The sequence below is a fragment of the Bos grunniens genome, chromosome 11, assembly GCF_055505025.1.
Source record: "Bos grunniens cultivar Pamir isolate PY7600 chromosome 11, Bosgru_T2T1.0, whole genome shotgun sequence".
NCBI lineage: Eukaryota > Metazoa > Chordata > Mammalia > Artiodactyla > Bovidae > Bos > Bos grunniens.
This window is the reverse complement of record NC_141175.1, coordinates 67,433,704-67,452,323: the sequence shown is the minus strand read 5'-3', so window position 1 is coordinate 67,452,323 and position 18,620 is coordinate 67,433,704. Positions and strand designations below refer to the sequence as shown.

At 37.9% G+C, this 18,620-nt stretch overlaps 1 long non-coding RNA gene across 2 annotated transcripts in view; it reads right to left on the bottom strand.

Moving 5' to 3' along the window:
- Positions 1-18,620, bottom strand: part of LOC147363275 (uncharacterized) — a 270,612-nt gene that overhangs the window by 62,624 nt on the left and 189,368 nt on the right. The window contains exon 4 of one of the 2 annotated variants that reach the window (XR_015135936.1): positions 10,176-11,314. The exons of the other annotated variant lie outside the window; for it this stretch is intronic. This is a non-coding gene — a long non-coding RNA (uncharacterized LOC147363275). Of the gene's footprint in view, positions 1-10,175; positions 11,315-18,620 lie in introns of those variants that run through there. 2 annotated transcript variants of the gene reach the window in all.

Below are 18,620 nucleotides of genomic sequence, written 5' to 3'. Positions count from 1 at the left end.
ATAGCCTTGACTAGATGGACCTTTGTTGGCAAAGTAATGTCTCTGCTTTTGAATATGCTATCTAGGTTGGTCATAACTTTCCTTCCAAGGAGTAAGCGTCTTTTAATTTCATGGCTGCAGTCACCATCTGCAGTGATTTTGGAGCCCCAAAAAATAAAGTCACCCACTGTTTCCACTGTTTCTCCATCTATTTCCCATGAAGTGATGGGACCAGATGCCATGATCTTCGTTTTCTGAATGTTGAGCTTTAAGCCAACTTTTTCCCTCTCCTCTTTCACTTTCATCAAGAGGCTTTTGAGTTCCTCTTCACTTTCTGCCATAAGGGTGGTGTCATCTGCATATCTGAGGTGATTGATATTTCTCCTGGCAATCTTGATTCAAGCCTGTGCTTCTTCAGCCCAGCATTTCTCATGCTGTACTCTGCATAGAAGTTAAATAATCAGGGTGACAATATACAGCCTTGACGTACTCCTTTTCCTAATTGGAACCAGTCTGTTGTTCCATGTCCAGTTCTAACTGTTGATTCCTGACCTGCATATAGGTTTCTCAAGAGGCAGGTCAGGTGGTCTGGTATTCCCATCTCTTTCAGAATTTTCCACAGTGTATTGTGATCCACACAGTCAAAGGCTTTGGCATAGTCAATAAAGCAGAAATAGATGTTTTTCTGGAACTCTCTTGCTTTTTCCATGATCCAGAGGATGTTGGCAATTTGATCTCTGGTTCCTCTAAAACCTGCTTGAACATCTGGAAGTTCACAGTTCATGTATTGCTGAAGCCTGGCTTGGAGAATTTTGAGCATTACTTTACTAGCGTGTGAGATGAGTGCAATTGTGTGGTAGTTTGATCATTCTTTGGCATTGCCTTTCTTTGGGATTGGAATGAAAACTGACCTTTTCCAGCCCTGTGGCCATTGCTGAGTTTTCCAAATTTGCTGGCATATTGAGTGCAGCACTTTCACACCATCATCTTTCAGGATGTGAAATAGCTCAACTGGAATTCTATCACCTCCATTATCTTTGTTTATAGTGATGCTTTCTAAGGCCCACTTGACTTCACATTCTAGGATGTCTGTAGGAGACTTCCTGTATCACAAACCATCAATATCTATCTAATCTGTAAGACTTCAACCCAAATTAAATTATGCTCTAGAGTTAAGATCTCACTACACTAACAATAATCAAAAGAATATATGAGAAGTCCTAGGAACTCCCAGAATATTTTAAGGAAGATCAGTCACTACTAAGGTGAAAGAAAAAATTATTATTTGAGATTCATAAGATACCTGAAGATATGTTTAACCATGCAAACTTTTTTTTTTTGGTAGTCAAATCTTGATGACCATAGTGTGAGTCAAGTTTGAGATCTTTTCAGTGCAGAGCTGAAAGACTGTGAGAAGTGAGGGCTGGAGGGAAGAACACAGCAGAGGTGTTTGGGAAGGTATGTTTAACCTGCTGCCCAGCATACTGAGGGTTATTTAGGAATTATCAAGTGGGTTCCATGATAATTTCCTCTCCTTGCTTGTTTCAAAAAGTGATTCATGGGCTGATATTTCAACCTGGTATGATTTACGTCACAGAAATATCTTCAGCCAACTAAGATGTCTCATGCAGATGCAGTGTTCATTAACAGTCTTCGGTCAACATAAAGAAATTTGGCCTACATTGTATTTAGCTGCTCTCTAAACAGTGAAAATTTCTATACAGATTTTTATTCCTATATGTATTGGCCCCTTGCTCATTTTGTAAGCCCTGAATGGCAGGAATGCATCATCCCAAGGAAAGGCAGGGTGGGAAATGAAAGTAGAGCTGCCAAGGCAAAATACTTAAATTGTGTGATTGCTTCTCTATTCTTAACATAATAACTGTTTACTTAAGGAGATTATACTTCATCACAATGTCTACTTTAGTCAAAGCAGTTTATGCAACAATTCCCTACATTTTCCCATATTTCTCAGAATATACAGTTCCATATTATGGAAATTGCATTCAGAAAAGCAGTTTTGTACAAACTATTTCACTAGTCAATTGCTATCATCAACTACTGAAATAACAGTAACGTTAATCTTTTCCCTATACTGTATGTTATTTTCTAGCATTTTGTTTATATTAAAACATTTTAGAATACTTAAACACAACTATATATTGTGAGTTTTGGGAGTTGTTATTGGGTCATTAGTGATAAACATTCCTTAATTATCTACCCACCTTGAAGTCTGAAATGTAAAACTAACTCAGTCTTTTGAGTGTATTAAGGAGAAGATACCTCAACAGATTTAACACAGCTTAAAGCTTTGCCTTAAAAATGCTTGCAGCTTCTGCATCAGTAACAAATCTATTTTTCTTTTTTTCTGCATAATAGAAATTAAAATAAGCTCCTTTTCAAAACAAAAACTGAACACATATAAATCTGCTGTATACATTTCAGCTTTAGCCTTTGAGCTTTAACATTTTCCTTTCCTATTTGATTGTGCATAATAAACAGTGAGAAAAGCACAAGGCCATTAATTATCTCTAAACAAGGACATTCCCCAATGTTGTTATTTGAATTGGTTCACCATTTCAAGAGAGGTTTAAAATTTACTATAGAACTGGGCAATTATTTATAATTTTTTATTCACTTTTTTTTTCCTTCTTAAAGTCTGTTAAAGGAGCTTTAGGCCATCCACAAATACAGATCAGAGGTACTTGACAAGAAACAGAGACCTGCACTATATATTCTGTTAACTACAGAGAATTTTCTCTTCTTGGTTTGATCTCAAAGGAAGACCTCTGTGAAATAATGTATCTGCATGAATAGGCTACAGTTTTATTACATTTTTGTACTGTGTTCAAAACATTGGGCTTAAAGGGGGAAAAAATGGCCCTTGAAAGTTAGCTACAGAGTAAAATATACAACACACACACAAACACACACACATTTACACCCAGAGTTTAATCATTTCAACACGTTCAGAATATAAATATGGACAAAGTCAGGTTGACAATCAAGTTGCACTGTTGAGATATCCTAATTTTGCAACAAATAAGGATATGATTAACATTAAATGTATCTGCATTCATCATTGGGAGTTCTGACAATAACTCTTTATAGTCTTTCCTACTGAGAGTGCTATATGTATTTATCTTACATATTCCTAAAATATTAGGGGCACAGTGTTCCCTGAGTTCTTTGTTTTCCAGGTAAAATATGTTTTCCATTATCTATTATTTTAATGATGAAGCTAAATTGATAATGTCCTAACTATGGAATTTTGCCCTAAACCCATTAGTCATAGAAGGTATTCACCCCACATGATTTAATGAAGTAAGAAAACATTCCTCACTGGCATAGACACTCAGATTAGCCAGAGTGTTTAGTTTAATTTGGCCAGACAGCCAGTTCACATATAAAGGATTTTTGAGGAAAAACTGGAAGAGCAATGCTTTCTTCAGGAAGGCCTACCATTTTCACATTCAACCTGGCATAGAAGAAGTAGGATGACACCGTATGTCATTCTAAAGGCTAAATACGTTCAAGTCAGTTTGAAAAATGTCCATATTCTAATACAAAGACGGTAGTGGTGGTTTCGTCACTAAGTTGTGTCTGACTCTTGAGACTCCCTTGGACTGTAGCCTGCCAGGCTTCTCTGTCCATAGATTTCCCAGGCAAGACTACTGGAGTAGGTTGCCATTTCCTTCTCCAGGGGATCTTCCTTACCCAGAAATTGAACTCAGGTCTCCTGCATTGCATGCAGATTCTTTACCAACTGAGCTATGAATACAAAGACAAATTGCAAATATCCTAGCTTTTAAATTGTAATATAGGATTACTCTGATCAGTCACACTATATATTTTACTGCATGCTGTCATTATTAATCACAACATAGCCCCTTTTTTTCACTCTTGTTGACACCTTATTTCTTCAACCATTTCTCAGGCACAAATCTTGTACACTTAATATGCATCCTTTCTCCTCACCTTCCATATTTTAATTGATATAAATTTGCACCCATTAAGAACATATAGGGGGCTTCTCTGATGACTCAGTTGGCGAAGAATCCGCCTGCAGTGCGGGAGACCTGGGTTCAATCCCTGGGTTGCAAAGAGGCCCTGGAAAAGCGAACAGCTACCCACTCCAGTGTTCTGGCCTGGAGAATTCCATGGACTGTAGAGTCCATGGGATCGCAAAGAGTTGGACATGACAGTTTGACTTTCACTTTCAGTCACTTTCAACAACATATAGGGTAGTTTCAATAAATGGACAGTAAAATGATATTTTACCCTGTATATCCTTAAGCATCTTACTTTTCATTGTTCAATCCTATGTTTTTGCGATGCCTTTATATGGACATACATCGGACTACCTGGGAATGAACTGACTTAAGTTATTGCCTCACACAAATAATTGTGCAAGTATACATGTGTGTACCTGTGTCCCAGCTGGACAACCAGTTAAGAAGTCAAAAAATCAGCCAGATCAATTTTTTGGTATTGAGATGATAACCAAAGACTGATTGATTCACCCAGAAACAATCAATTTACTTTAGGTCAAACAACTAGTTGATGGACTTTTTGTCTCAATAGAACGGTTGTTAGACCTTTATGAAGGGCTTGTAGCTTTGCTCCATCTTTGTTGCCTAGTAAAAGGTCTGCTAGAATAATGACTTGATATTTAACTGGAAGTCATTAGTCTTCCTAGAATCCACTTGCCAAGCTCTTAGTATTTTATTAATATTTATAACATTGATATTTCAAGGATAACATTTTAAATCAACAAAAGGACAGAGACCTTGATGGTGCATTGTGGCCCACTAAGCAAGGCAGGTGTCAGTGATTCAAGTCTCTAATTAGCATAATGTCAATATGCAGCCTGTCCCATCCAGCGACTCTTTCCTTTTAGAAATCTCACTTTCTGTAAATTTACATTTTCTAATGCTAGCGTTTCCTTTGAGGGAAAACAATAAATTCATTCTTTACATAAGAAGTTAAGTACTTTAGTTTTAACTATTAGTCTGTGAAAAAGACTCTAGCAGCTTTCTTTTATAAGCTTTGGGTGATATTTAAATCATAATCAGATGTTTTATAAATGGAATGTCTATAAGTAGTAAATAAAATTTTAATTAATTTAAACAATGTGCCAATGATTAATTATAGTTAATTTCAATTTTATCTTTTGGTGACTGGTATCTAAGAGACTGATTTTTTAGCTGCCTGGTCATGAGTACTTAGAAGTCTTACTTTCCCTGATGAATGCTCTTCAGGAGCACTAGAAGCATAAAAATCATTTAAGACTTTCAAATCACATATATTTCTTACATGAAGATACATTATTTTGCATATGATAAGGGAATGAGTATATTTTCAAATGTTTATAATATCTAATGTGCCAAACTAAATCCAAATAATATACTCTACATAAGAAATCCTTTTATCTATTTTAACATGAAGAAGCAGAACCAGGAAGGAAGGTGCATGCTCTTGCATGTATGTTCAGTCACTTCAGTTGTGTCTGATTCTTTGGGACCCCACAGACCATAGCCCGCCAGGTTCCTCTGTCCATGGGATTTTCCTGGCAAGAATACCAGAGTGGGTTGCTATGTTCTCCTCCAGGGGATCTTCCTGACCCCAGGATCAAACCCCCATCTCCTGTGTCTCCTGCATTGCAGGTGGATTCTTTACCACCAGGAAGGACGATAACCTGTTCAATTTCAGAAAGGGAGTATTTGAGCCAGGACAGAACTGAGAACTTTGTGACTCCAGAGCTAATGGGGTTTCCTTCCAACAGTCAGCTCCCAACATATGAGTCCCACTTACAATGAAAGAAGCCTCGAGGCACATTTGGACCTCAGAAATCAAGCTTTGAAAGAAGGAAAGATAACAACTTTCAAACTGTCCTTTGAAGTTGGCCAGGTATCAAAATTACTTTGTTGGAAAAAGATGTAGGAACGGATTATAATTTCCTTAATGGGACTATGGGACCTTCCAGGCAGTGTCAATAGGTGATTTTAATGTTTTGGTTCTTCACTTTTGCCCATGTCAACTTAAATAAAATATTTAGGAAAACTTGGTTATTCTTATGTTATTGATGTCTCTAACTTATTCAAGTAGAGATCTCACTTTTTTTTTTGCATGTGGCAGGGGCTATTCTGATTATCAACTGTTGTTATCTAAGATAAACAATTCAGTAAGTATGTTAGCATATGTTTATGTTAGCTTAATTTGTAACAATGTGACAACACATAGGTAATACAGTAGTAGTAAGTGGAACATGTCTTAAAAAAGAAGTCTCTTAGACTGAGGGGAAAAAAATCACATAAAACTGGGTAATATTATGTGAGCGCTGCAAAAGAAACTTTTTGATTTATGATATTATGTTACACACTTGGGGATACTTTAGGATAAAAGGGGTATCAAAATCTAATTCCTTTTTCTTTATTACAGGTACAACTATGAAACAATATTCACTAGATGGGATCATCAGAACCCATTTACAACTGCTATACTTTTTGAAAATACAGCAATTGTATCAGACATGCATTCATTACAGGCCTACTGTAACCAACAGGAGCCGAAGATGGCTTTTCTGAAAAACTACAGAATGTCAAATGGGAGCTACTTCTAGTTTACAGATATACTAGTCTCAAAATTCAAAGGCAAAAGGTATATAAGGCAATGTTTATTATCTATCCTCTCAACTATCAATGTTTAAGGTACTCATGCAACTCATTGTTTATCTAGTTTTATAAATATATGGTGTTATTCAAAAAGTGACACTGAAGATATACTGTCTGTATATATCTAATGCAAAAACAGAAATAAAAAAGGAAAATTCAACAAAAGGCTCCTCTGAGTGAAATCCGGGAGTTGGTGATGGGCAGGGAGGCCTGGCGTGCTGCGATTCATGGGGTCGCAAAGAGTCGGACGCGACTGAGCAACTGAACAGAACTGAACTGATGGTACCTTCCTGGAGGAGGAAATGGCAGCCCAGTCCAGTGTTCTTGCCTGGAGAGTCCCATGAACAGAGGAGCCTTCAGTCCATGGGGCGGCAAAGAGTCGGACATTACTGAGCGACTAAACAACAACAAATGGTACCTTTCTGTTCAGATTTTTCAACTTGAATAAAAACACCTCTCCAGCTGTGAATTCTCACTGTGAGACCTTTAGGAGAAGAATGGTACCTGGGCCAATTTTGAAATTTTATTGAGATTAAAACTAAAAATACATTTTGTGCTCTATATTTTTTATTACATATTATTTTAAAAATAACAACTGAAATGTACCGATTAGGTACACCACTGTGTGTGTTTGTATGTGTTTTATGTCTATGTATTGGAAAAACTTCTAGTAAATCTTATGTTTCGAAAGAAAATCATGAAGGTGGTGGCAGTAGTGGCAAAGCTTTTGAATTTCTTCAAATACCCATTATCAAAGTGAGCAGAGGAACTAGATAGCAAAACCAAAAACCTATGGACAACATTTATAATGAACTAGGTAAGAACTTGCCCTGCTGCCGCTGCTGCTGCTAAGTCACATTCAACTCTGTGCCACCCCATAGATGGCAGCCCACCAGGCTGCTCTGTCCCCGGGATTCTCCAGGCAAGAACACTGGAGTGGGTTGCCATTTCCTTCTCCAGTGCATGAAAGTGAAAAGTGAAAGTGAAGTCTCTCAGTCGTGTCTGACTCTTAGCGGCCCCATGGACTGTACCCTACCAGGCTCCTCTGTCCATGGGATTTCCCAGGCAAGAGTACTGGAGTGGGGTGCCATTGCCTTCTCCAGAATTTGCCCTACCATCCCTCAAAACAAGCAGATGGGGACAAACCACCAGCCACCATTGCCAGTGAAGGAAAAAAGCAGCCAGAAGCTAAGATATTTAGTCAACCAGAAACCCATAATATCTGACAGGTAGTCACTGGATGTTTGATGGATCAACTTGAGAACAGTAGCTGAACTTGAAGGTGTTTACTCAATCCAAAAGCAGGCAAGTTTAAGGCCCTCATATTAGTACTTAGGAGTTTTCCTGGTGCCTCAGACTGTAAAGGATCTGCCTGAAATACAGGGGACGTGGGTTTGATCCCTGGGTCTGTAGGTCCCCTGGATAAGGGAATGGCTACCCACTCCATTTCTTGCCCAGAGAATTCCATGGACAGAGGATGCTGGTGGGCTACAGTCCATGGGGTTGCAAAGAGTTGGACACAACTGAGACAGAAGAATTATACAAAAAAGATATTCATGACACAGATAACCACAATGGTATGATCACTCACCTAGAGCCAGACATCCTGGAAGGCAAAGTCAAGCAGGCCTTAGGAAGCATCACTATGAACAAAGATAATGGAGGTGATGGAATTCCAGTTGGGCTATTTCAAATCCTAAAAGATGATGCTGTGAAAGTGCTTCATTCAATATGCCAGCAAATTTGAAAAACTCAGCAGTGGCCACAGGACTGGAAAAGGTCAGTTTTCATTCCAATCCCAAGGAAAGGCAATGCCAAAGAATGAGCAAACTACCACACAATTGCACTCATCTCACATGCTAGCAGAGTAATGCTCAAAACTCTCCAAGCCAGGCTTCAACAGTACGTGAACTGTGAACTTCCAGATGTTCAAGCTGGATTTAGAAAAGGCTGAAGAACCAGAGACCAAATTGCCAATAACCATTGGATTATCGAAAAAGCAGGAGAGTTCCAAAAAAACATCTACTTCTGCTTTATTGACTATGCCAAAATCTTTGACTATGTGGATAACCACAAGCTGTGGAAAATCATTAAAGAGATGGAAATAACAGAACACCTGACCTGCCTCTTGAGAAATCTGTATGCAGGTCAGGAAGCAATGGTTAGAACTGGTATGGAACAACAGACTGGTTCCAAATAGGAAAAGGAGTACATCAAGGCTGTATATTGTCATCCTGCTTATTTAACTTGTATGCAGACTACATTATGAGACATGCTGGGCTGGAGGAAGCACAAGCTGGAATCAAGATTGCCAGGAGAAATATCAATAACCTCAGATGTGCAGATGACACCACCTTTATGGCAGAAAGTGAAGAACTAAAGAGCCTCTTGATGAAAGTGAAAGAAGAGAGTGAAAAAGCTGTCTTAAAGTTCAACATTCAGAAAACTAAGATCATGGCATCTGGTCCCATCACTTCATGGCAAATAGATGGGCAAACAATGGAAACAGTGACAGACTTTACTTTGGGGGGCTCCAAAATCACTGCAGATGGTGACTGCAGCCACAAAACTAAAAGACGCTTGCTCCTTGGAAGGAAAGTTATGACCAACCTAGACACATATTAAAAAGCAGAGACATTACCTTGCCAACAAAGGTCCGTCTAGTCAAGGCTGTGGTTTTTCCAGTAGTCATGTATGGATGTGAGAGTTGAACTATAAAGAAAGCTGAGCACCAAAGAATTGATGCATTTGAACTGTGGTGTTGGAGAATACTCTTGAGAGTCTCCTGGATGGCAAGGAGAGCCAACCAGTCCATCCTAAAGGAAATCAGTCCTGAATATTCATTGGAAGGACTGATATTGAAGCTGAAACTCCAATACTTTGGCCACCTGATGTAAAGAGCTGACTCATTGAAAAAGACCCTGATCCTGGGAAAAATTGAAGGCGGAAGGAGAAGGGGATGACAGAGGATGAGATGGTTGGATGTCATCACTGACTCAATGGACATGAGTTTGAGTAATCTCCGGGTGTTTGTGATGGACAGGGAGGCCTGGCTTGCTGCCATCCATGGGGTCACAAAGAATCGGACACAACTGAGCAACTGAACTGACTGACTCTCTGAGCACCTAACACTTTCATTAAGGTACGAAGAAGGCAAAGCAGACCAATCCCTGTGAACTGATACCTACTCTGAGGAGAAACTCCTGAAAGCAGAATCAAAATTGAGCAAGATTTAGACAATATAAGCAGAAGACAGAAATTTCAAGTAAAATTTGGGAGCGCGGAAGCAGAACAAAACCAAGAAACCTTAGTGAATGAGTGATCACACTATGAACACTAAATGAAATAGCAAGAGAGAATACATATTTTAGGAGCTATTTTGAACCACAACCTCTTCTAAAAATCCAGTAACATTAATAAAACTGAGAAAGATAAAAAGAAAAGGTCAAGTTCTACTCAGTTATTATAAAAAAAGATCAAATTCTATCTAAAATTATTATAAGATTTTTTAAAAGATCAAAATTACATTCTTACAAACATTTTGAGCATTCTAGAAAGACTTGTCCACAAAACAGATCAAATCACACTCTACTCTTTCAAAACAAGCATTAAAAAAATGATCAATGATATGAAAGAACATCACAAATCACAATTAGAAAAACTTAAGAATCAGGTGACAAAACTCAGGAATCAGAAATAAAAGAAAAAATCAGAAATGAAGGCTAAATTAAAAACAATACATTAGTAAAAAAAAAATAGAATTTAATACTTTAAGTGGAGTAAAAGATATTAGTAAAAGGAAGAATTTTTAATTAAAAAAATTAAGAAAAAAGAGAAAAAAATTATTAAAATCTTAAGACTTTCCTGAAGAAAAATTTTTAAATGCCACCTGAAACTTAGATATTCAAAGAGCTTATTTTAATGTGGATCTTAAATTGTTAACAAAGAATATTTTATGCATCAAAGCAAGAAGAGTCAGTGTTCTTATAACAGAAATAAAATCAGATAAAATAAAATCAGACTTGTTAATAATAACACTTATGATACTCAAGGAAAGGAATGTAAGCCAAATATTTTTTACCCAGCAAATCTGACACTCAAACACAAAGAATAGATACAAGTGGTTATTACATGCAGGAAGACAAAATATCATTTCCATGAGTCCTTTCAGAAAAATAAAGAAAAATCTTCGGACAATTACAATAACCAGAGAAACTTTGATACAGGTTTAGTAGTAAGCTTTAAAGGTGGAGTTAAAAATGGAGATTAAAGGGAGAAGATGGTTGGTAATGACTTTAGGCTCTGAAATTTTACAAATAGTATAACTATAAAAGATGACACGGTGGTAAGAGCATATCAAGAATTTTTTAAAAAATAATATCAATTACATGTTAAGTAGTGGTAGTACATGAGTACTGTTACTGCCACTCCAGCTTCTTTCAATTTCCATTTGCATGGAATGTCTTTTTCCATCCCCTCACTTTCAGTATGTGTGTGTCCCTAGGTCTGAGTGGATCTCCTATAGACACCACATACACAGGCATTGTTACGTTCACTCAGCCAGGCTGTATCTTTCGTTTGGAGCTGAGTGCTTCATCATGCTGCTGTCATGTGCCCAATACGGGATATTCTGTCATCACTTAACATCCTTGAGAAGCAGGCTTTATGGGGAAGCAAAATGCAAATACATATGTCATATAAAATAAATTTAAAACTTTTATTGTGCTGTATTTGAATTAGAAATATGCATATGGACCCATGAGTCACACATACACAGACACACATGTGCACCCACAAATGCATATTCTATCTAACTCTGCCTACTAAAAATGCCTAGAAAAAATGACCCACACAACTTGAGACCAATAACATTCACTAGTAGATACATATGTTGGCCCTGAAATACCATTTTCTACTAAAAGAACCCAGAGCTTCTTGCAAGAATGGCAGTTACAAGTCCATGACAGAAAATAAAGATAAAAATGGAGCATACTGTCACACTCTATAGCATAAGAGTTACCAAAATCTATTAAAATTATAACAAAAGACCTCAGTTATCAACCTGAAAAGGCTCCGACTGGCCGAAGTTGGGAAAAATTGAGCTTCAATCATGATAATAATTGCAACTGGGTGAAGCCCACCCAAGTATGTTAAAACACAAGAATTCTTACTAAAGAATAAGTATTTTAAAGTAAAAACTGCATGGTTATACGTTATATTTGGAGGATAAGAATCCAATTAATTTTCTCAAAAACTGATTTTAAAAATCAAGCAATGATGCTGTTTTTCCTACAGAAGTGAAAGCACTGGGTAACCAAATAGTATATGAGAGAAAAAAAATCCATGTTTATGAGTATTCTATCTAATAATGAAAAAAGTGACAGAATCAGAATATCACCAGATTTGGCAGCTACCTAAATTCTTACAACTAGGCATTGAACATGAACAGCTATTTACACCATCAAAGAAAGAGAAACAAGGGGGTATTTTGCCCTTCTAAAAAAAGACACCTAAAATGTTGTCAAGGGGATTGTACATGATTCTGAAAAGTCATCTGGACCCAGCTAGCTGTACAACTTCAGGAAACACAGAAGTCAGAGGAATACATTAAACAGTACCTAAAGTATGCACTCTTCAATATTGAAGCTTAGAAACTCTGTAGGGCTGATACTTATATTTTCAGTAAATAAATGATAAAGAAAAAAGCTATAGAAGGTGAAATTATAGATTAATAAAAGAATTTTTAATTATCAAATAAAAAATTTGATAAGACTATTTAGCCTTAGGGACCTACATTTGGGTGATAAGACAATAAAGAAATTCAAGGACATGACTGCTATAAAAACTAAGATAGTGATCAGGGTGAAGAAAGTAGTAAGCTTAGGATAAGGCATATACAATGACTGATAACATTCTTTTTTGACCTAATTGGTACTCACAAGTTTTTCACTTGAAATAAGCCATTAAGTTACATATTTGTTCAGTGTGATTTTCTAGACCTGTGTTTCATAAGTTAACAAAGATTTAAACCAAAATAACAATGGATTAATATCCAACCAGCATTGTATACTAATTTTAAATTAATTCATCTCACTGTAAAAATGTAAGATAATTAAAGCATATAATTACTTAAGGTATATTTGTGAATTCCTAGTAATTTACAAAATTAACAAATTGTTTTATTAGATTAGGGCTATCACACCTACAAGTGAGAAATGTAAAACAAATTCAATTTAAAGTAGCACCGACAAAACCAAAGAACAGCTTCAAAAATTCTTTTATCTACGGGAAACTGATGACATGGAGGTGCAGTAATGTCTGGAGCTTTCCCTGTGGTGGGGCTGCCATCTTGAGCCTCCGTACCAGAAACAGCTTCCACTTGCTCAGGCTGGGATGAGGGCAGAAATGAATCATGCCAAAGAGGCTGATACTGTGGAAATCACTTCCAGTCCTTCCGGTCACTTCTCTGGGTAAAGTGTCACCATGAGCAGAAAGCCAGTCCTCCATAATGATGATTTACAGTTGGAAAGTGGCTTTAGGACAGATTTACTGTTGCCCTATTCACACTACTCTGTTTCTATCACCAAAAACATTTTTCCTGTAAAAAGCAATGTTAGGAAAGGGCATATACATCAGAGCATGTTAATAAACCCCCTTTCTTTTCCCCTTCAAGGAAGTGAGCAGTTTGAAAAGAAAGAGAAAAAAATGTGCACGAAGAGAGTGAATAAAACCTGAAGACATCTAAAGCTTGTACAGGAGAGAATAAACATTTCAGCAAATACTCAGGTCACTAGATATAAACTTATTATCTAGAAATCTCAGGTTACAGTGATAATTATAAGACTGACACATCTTCAGAGAGTGTATATAGATATACATTTTTCTTGTTCTCAAGCACAGTGATTCTACAAATACCAAACAATAATAGCTCCCACATATTGGTCACCTACTATGTGCTAAGTGCTAAACATAATCATTCAATCTTAAAAAAAAAAAAAAAGACTAGAAAACTTGAGCTTAGAAGAGTTAACTGACTCAAGGTTATATTGCTTATTCTCTTAACCAACATAGAATTCCATACTTATAAAAGGACATGTTAAGATGTTACATTTCAGCTGTGACTCAAAGATAATCCTTCTACAAAAATTAAAAAAAAAAGGGTCAGATAGAAAATCTGATTAAAAAATCAATAAAGTTTTTTAAAAATCTGGTAAAAAATTATTAAGTGAAAATTGTTCAAAGGAGGTGTTCAACAACTAGTCCTTAAGAACTTTGCACACACAGATGTGCAAGCGATTCCTTTGGACCACGCAGGCCTTTTATGAGAGAAGGTCTGCATGGTTCTTCTTAAGGTCCATCCAAGAAGACTACCTGAAGAGAAACTAGAGATTTGATTCCTAACAGCAGAGGAATGAGTCAGTCGTAGAACCAGAATGGAGATGTATTTGACCTTTCCAAAGGGACTGCCAGGAAAGAATCCTCAGAAATAGGGGAATTCTCCAAAGGAGCCATGAAATTGGGGATTGGGGTGGACTTATGGAGAGACAACTAGCTTTAATCACCCACAATATCCAGAAAGCACCAACATGAGTTCTCAACGCTATCAGTGCAGTAGCACACATTGTTAGCATTTTTTAAATAATTTTTCTTTTTTAAAATATATATTTACTTATTTGGCTGCAGCAGGTCTTTTAAGTTGCAGGATACAGATTCTAAGTTGCAACACGTGGGATCTAGTTCCCTGACCAGCAATCAAACCCAAGCGCCCTCCATTGGAAGAACAGAGTCTTAGCCACTGGACCATAAAGGAAGTTCCTTGTAACACCTTTTATCTCCTCCTTTCTCATACGCCAAGTGGTCAGAAACCATTTCAGTGAATAAGTTGGCAGAAGGAGCACGAATCCTCTGATGCGGTAAGAGAAAATGTCACTTCCCTTGTTCCTTATGGTAGATTTTCCACCTACTGCAGGGGGAGGAGAGGAGTCTATAAACTGGGGGGCCTGAATATTATTTGGTTTTGATGGTATTAACCATGGTTTTTACTTAGCTGAGCCTGGGTTTTGTGATTGAATTTGATTCTTATTTATTACTTGAGAGTAAGGAGAAATGTTATGGGGCCTGCCAGGAAGAGAGGAAAAAGAAGCTCCAGAGGTGAATTTAAATGGAGAAAAGAAAATAAATATAAAGTTATTTTTATGATTACCTTCCCTGAGTTTCAATTGCTCAACATAGGAGTTGCATTGACATTTGTGCTTCTGGCCAAATGTGGACCCTGCAACTTGTCAATGGAATGATTATTTTTGCCATCATATTATTGCCCCTATATGCCTCATACATAAGTTCTCTTTTTTATATCCAGGAAAATCTCAGTTGACATGGTTATAACTCACATGCCCAAGTGGTGTTTAAAAAAGGCTGACGACCAATAATTGTTTTCAGGGAGATATTTTTACTGTGAAGGCACAAGTCTTCTCTGGATTGCCTACAAAATGTCACCCTTATCACAACTCAGCTGCAACTGTGCTTCTCTGTTATTTGTACCACTCATGTGAAATTTATTTATTGGCCTTTATATCATGATTTTGATCAGATACACACTCTGTCTTTATCATATATATGCGTGCTATCTTTCCCAAATTAGGCTGCATTTTCTTTGAGGACTGGTTCTCAAACATCTTCTTTATCAAATTAATCTATAGCACCTGACAGAACTTTACTCACAATGGGCTCCAGAAATAGGTAATGTCTGGAAAAATTAGTTATAAGTTAGCAAACCATGTTTCATCTTGTGACCTCAAACACTTGATTCTATTTCTGTATCAGCTTGATGCAGAATAAATCATGCTTTCCATAATTTGAAAGCATAAATTCTTAGGTTAACAATGCAAATAAATAGAGGAAAACAACAAAATGGGAAAGACTATGAGATCTCCTCAAGAAAATTGGAGATACCAAGGGGAGAGATGATTTCTCCACAGAAGAAAAGCTATGACAAACCTAGACAGTGTATTAAAAAGCAGAGACATTACTTTGCTGACAAAGGTCCATATAGTCAAAACTATGGTTTTTCCAGTAGTCATGTATGGATGTGAGAGCTGGGCAATAAAAAAGGCTGAGCGCTGAAGAATTGATGTCTTTGAACTGTGGCACTAGAGAAGACTCTTAAGAGTCTCTTGGACAGCAAGGAGATCAAACCAGTCAATCCTAAAGGAAATCAACCCTGAATATTCATTGGAAGGACATGCTGAAACTGAAGCTCCAATACTTTGGGCACCTGATGCAAAGAGTTGACTCACTGGAAAAAACCCCAATGCTGGGAAAAATTGAAGGCAGGAGGAGGAGGTGAGATGGTTGGATGGTATCACTGACTCGATGGACATGAGTTTCAGCAAACTCTGGGAAAAAGTGATGGAAAGAGAAGCCTGGCACGCTGTAGTCCACGGGGTCACAGAGTCAGACGTGACTGACTGAAAACAACAAAGGAGAAAGAGGATACATTCTGTCTTATTAGACAAGGTTTTTGCATTTTATTTAAGCAAGTATAGAAGTTCAGGGCTGTAACAGTGAGGTGTGGGACATTTCTGCAGATCCAGAAGATTCAGGGGGATATGTGGTTTCAACATTATTAAAGGATGTGACTCAGATATCTAATCCCAAGGCCCAGAGTCCTTCCCAATCAAGGTCAGAGAACAGCAAACTTGCCAGATTGAGAATTCAGCCCTATAAGAAGCTCTATTATCTTTTTAATGAAGTCCTAGGCAACCAGCTTTTTCTATCCTCTGGTTGCAAGAAATAACAACCTTTTGTATGCACTGAAGGAACCTTTCTGACATTAACTATTTACATTAAGGTGGTGATAAATCACTCTTCATATTTCTTGGCCTATCTCCAAAAGATAACCTATAGTCCTTAAGAGTTGTAGGATTCCATGTCCCATATAATAACTACATACCCTGCACTTCTCAGGCACCTAAAATATTGTATGGCCAATGAAACTCTTTCCTAGTTTTCCATGCCATTTATCCACTGGTGAAAGCTGTAACCACTGCAACCAAAGGCATTCCAGAGCCTACCTGCACTCTACCTACCACCAGTGACAGTGCCCTCATTACCAATCATTCACCAATGATTCAGTTCCAACATTCCATTAGGTCTGTTATTTTCCTCAGTCCACTCTGTATGGATGTGAGAGTTGGACTGTGAAAAAGGCTAAGTGCCGAAGAATTGATGCTTTTGAACTGTGGTGTTGGAGAAGACTCTTGCGAGTCCCTTGGACTGCAAGGAGATCCAACCAGTCCATTCTGAAGGAGATCAACCCTGGGATTTCTTTGGAAGGAATGATGCTAAAGCTGAAATTCCAGTCCTTTGGCTACCTCATGCGAAGAGTTGACTTATTGGAAAAGACTCTGATGCTGGGAGGGATTGGGGGCAGGAGGAGAAGGGGATGACAGAGGATGAGATGGCTGGATGGCATCACTGACTCGATGGACGTGAGTCTGAGTGAACTCCGGGAGTTGGTGATGGGCAGGGAGGCCTGGGATCCTGCGATTCATGGGGTCACAAAGAGTTGGACACGACTGAGTGACTGAACTGAACTCTGTCTTAGATTAGGTGCCCTAAGGTTTACCTAAACAGATGTGCACTCAGGAAGCTTACTGGGGAACGCTATCACAGATGCAAACAAAAATGAAATGCCTGGAAGGGCTGAGTGAAAAAAGCTGAAGTGGGATGTAGTTGCAACAGAGGCCTCAGCTGATTCCACAAGATAGCTCTTCAACGGTGTCCCAGAGAGAGGCAAGAGGATAAGCCTGTATCCTGCCACGCTGGCCATCATGTCATGTGGTCCTCTCAGAATGTAATTGGTCTTTTGAAAAGGAGTACTAGATGTAAGATGACAATGAAGTCATAGCTAAACATTGTGAACCAAGTTAAAAGGAGAAAACAAAGACCTTTAAAGATATTCAAGGCTGAGAAAATTAGTCCTATGTACCCTATAAAGACATTTTTGAGGAAGCATTTAAGACAGAAAAGAGAAGAGGATGTGAGGTTCCAACTCTAGAGAGCATCAGAGGAAATTCAGAAAAGACAGATGAGCCATTCTCACTGCCAACCAGGGGTTCAGATCTCTGGTCTTCCAAGGCCCCAGGTACAAAGCCATCTCACTGTTAGTCATTAGAAAGACCAAAGCAAGATTTCAACAAAATATTTCCTACTTGTAAATACTTAATATTCCTTAAATGTATATGTGTGTGTGTGTGTGTGTATATATGTGTGTGTGTGTATATATATATATATATATATATATATAAAATGGAGAAGGCAACGGCAACCCACTCCAATACTCTTACCTGGAAAACCCCATGGACGGAGGAGCCTGGTAGGCTGCAGTCCATGGGGTCGCTGAGTCAGACATGACTGAGCGACTTCACTTTCACTTTTCACTTTCATGCATTGGAGAAGGAAATGGCAACCTACTCCATTGTTCTTGCCTGGAGAATCCCAGGGACAGAGGAGCCTGGTGGGCTGCCGTCTATGGGGTCACACAGAGTCGGACACGACTGAAGTGACTTCACAGCAGCAGCAGCAGCAGCAGCAGCAGTTGATTAATAAAATGTCTTAGTTTCAGGTGCATAGCAAAGTGAGTTAGTTATAAATACACACATATCCACTCTTTTTAAGATTATTTTCCCCTATGGGCCATTACAGAGTACTGAGGAGTGTTCCCTGTGCTCTACAGTAGGCCTTTATTAGTTATCTATTCTATACATAGTAGTGTGTATATATCAGTGCCAAATGTCCAATTTACCTCCCACTTTCCCCTGGTAACACCTTAAGAAAGCCCTTATTTGTTTATTTAAATGTAAAAGCAAATACTACCATAGAAAAATGATCAAAGGACATGGATCAGGTTTGTGCAACGAGGATATCCAAAACTTTACTAAGTATGAAACGTTAGACCTCACCAAG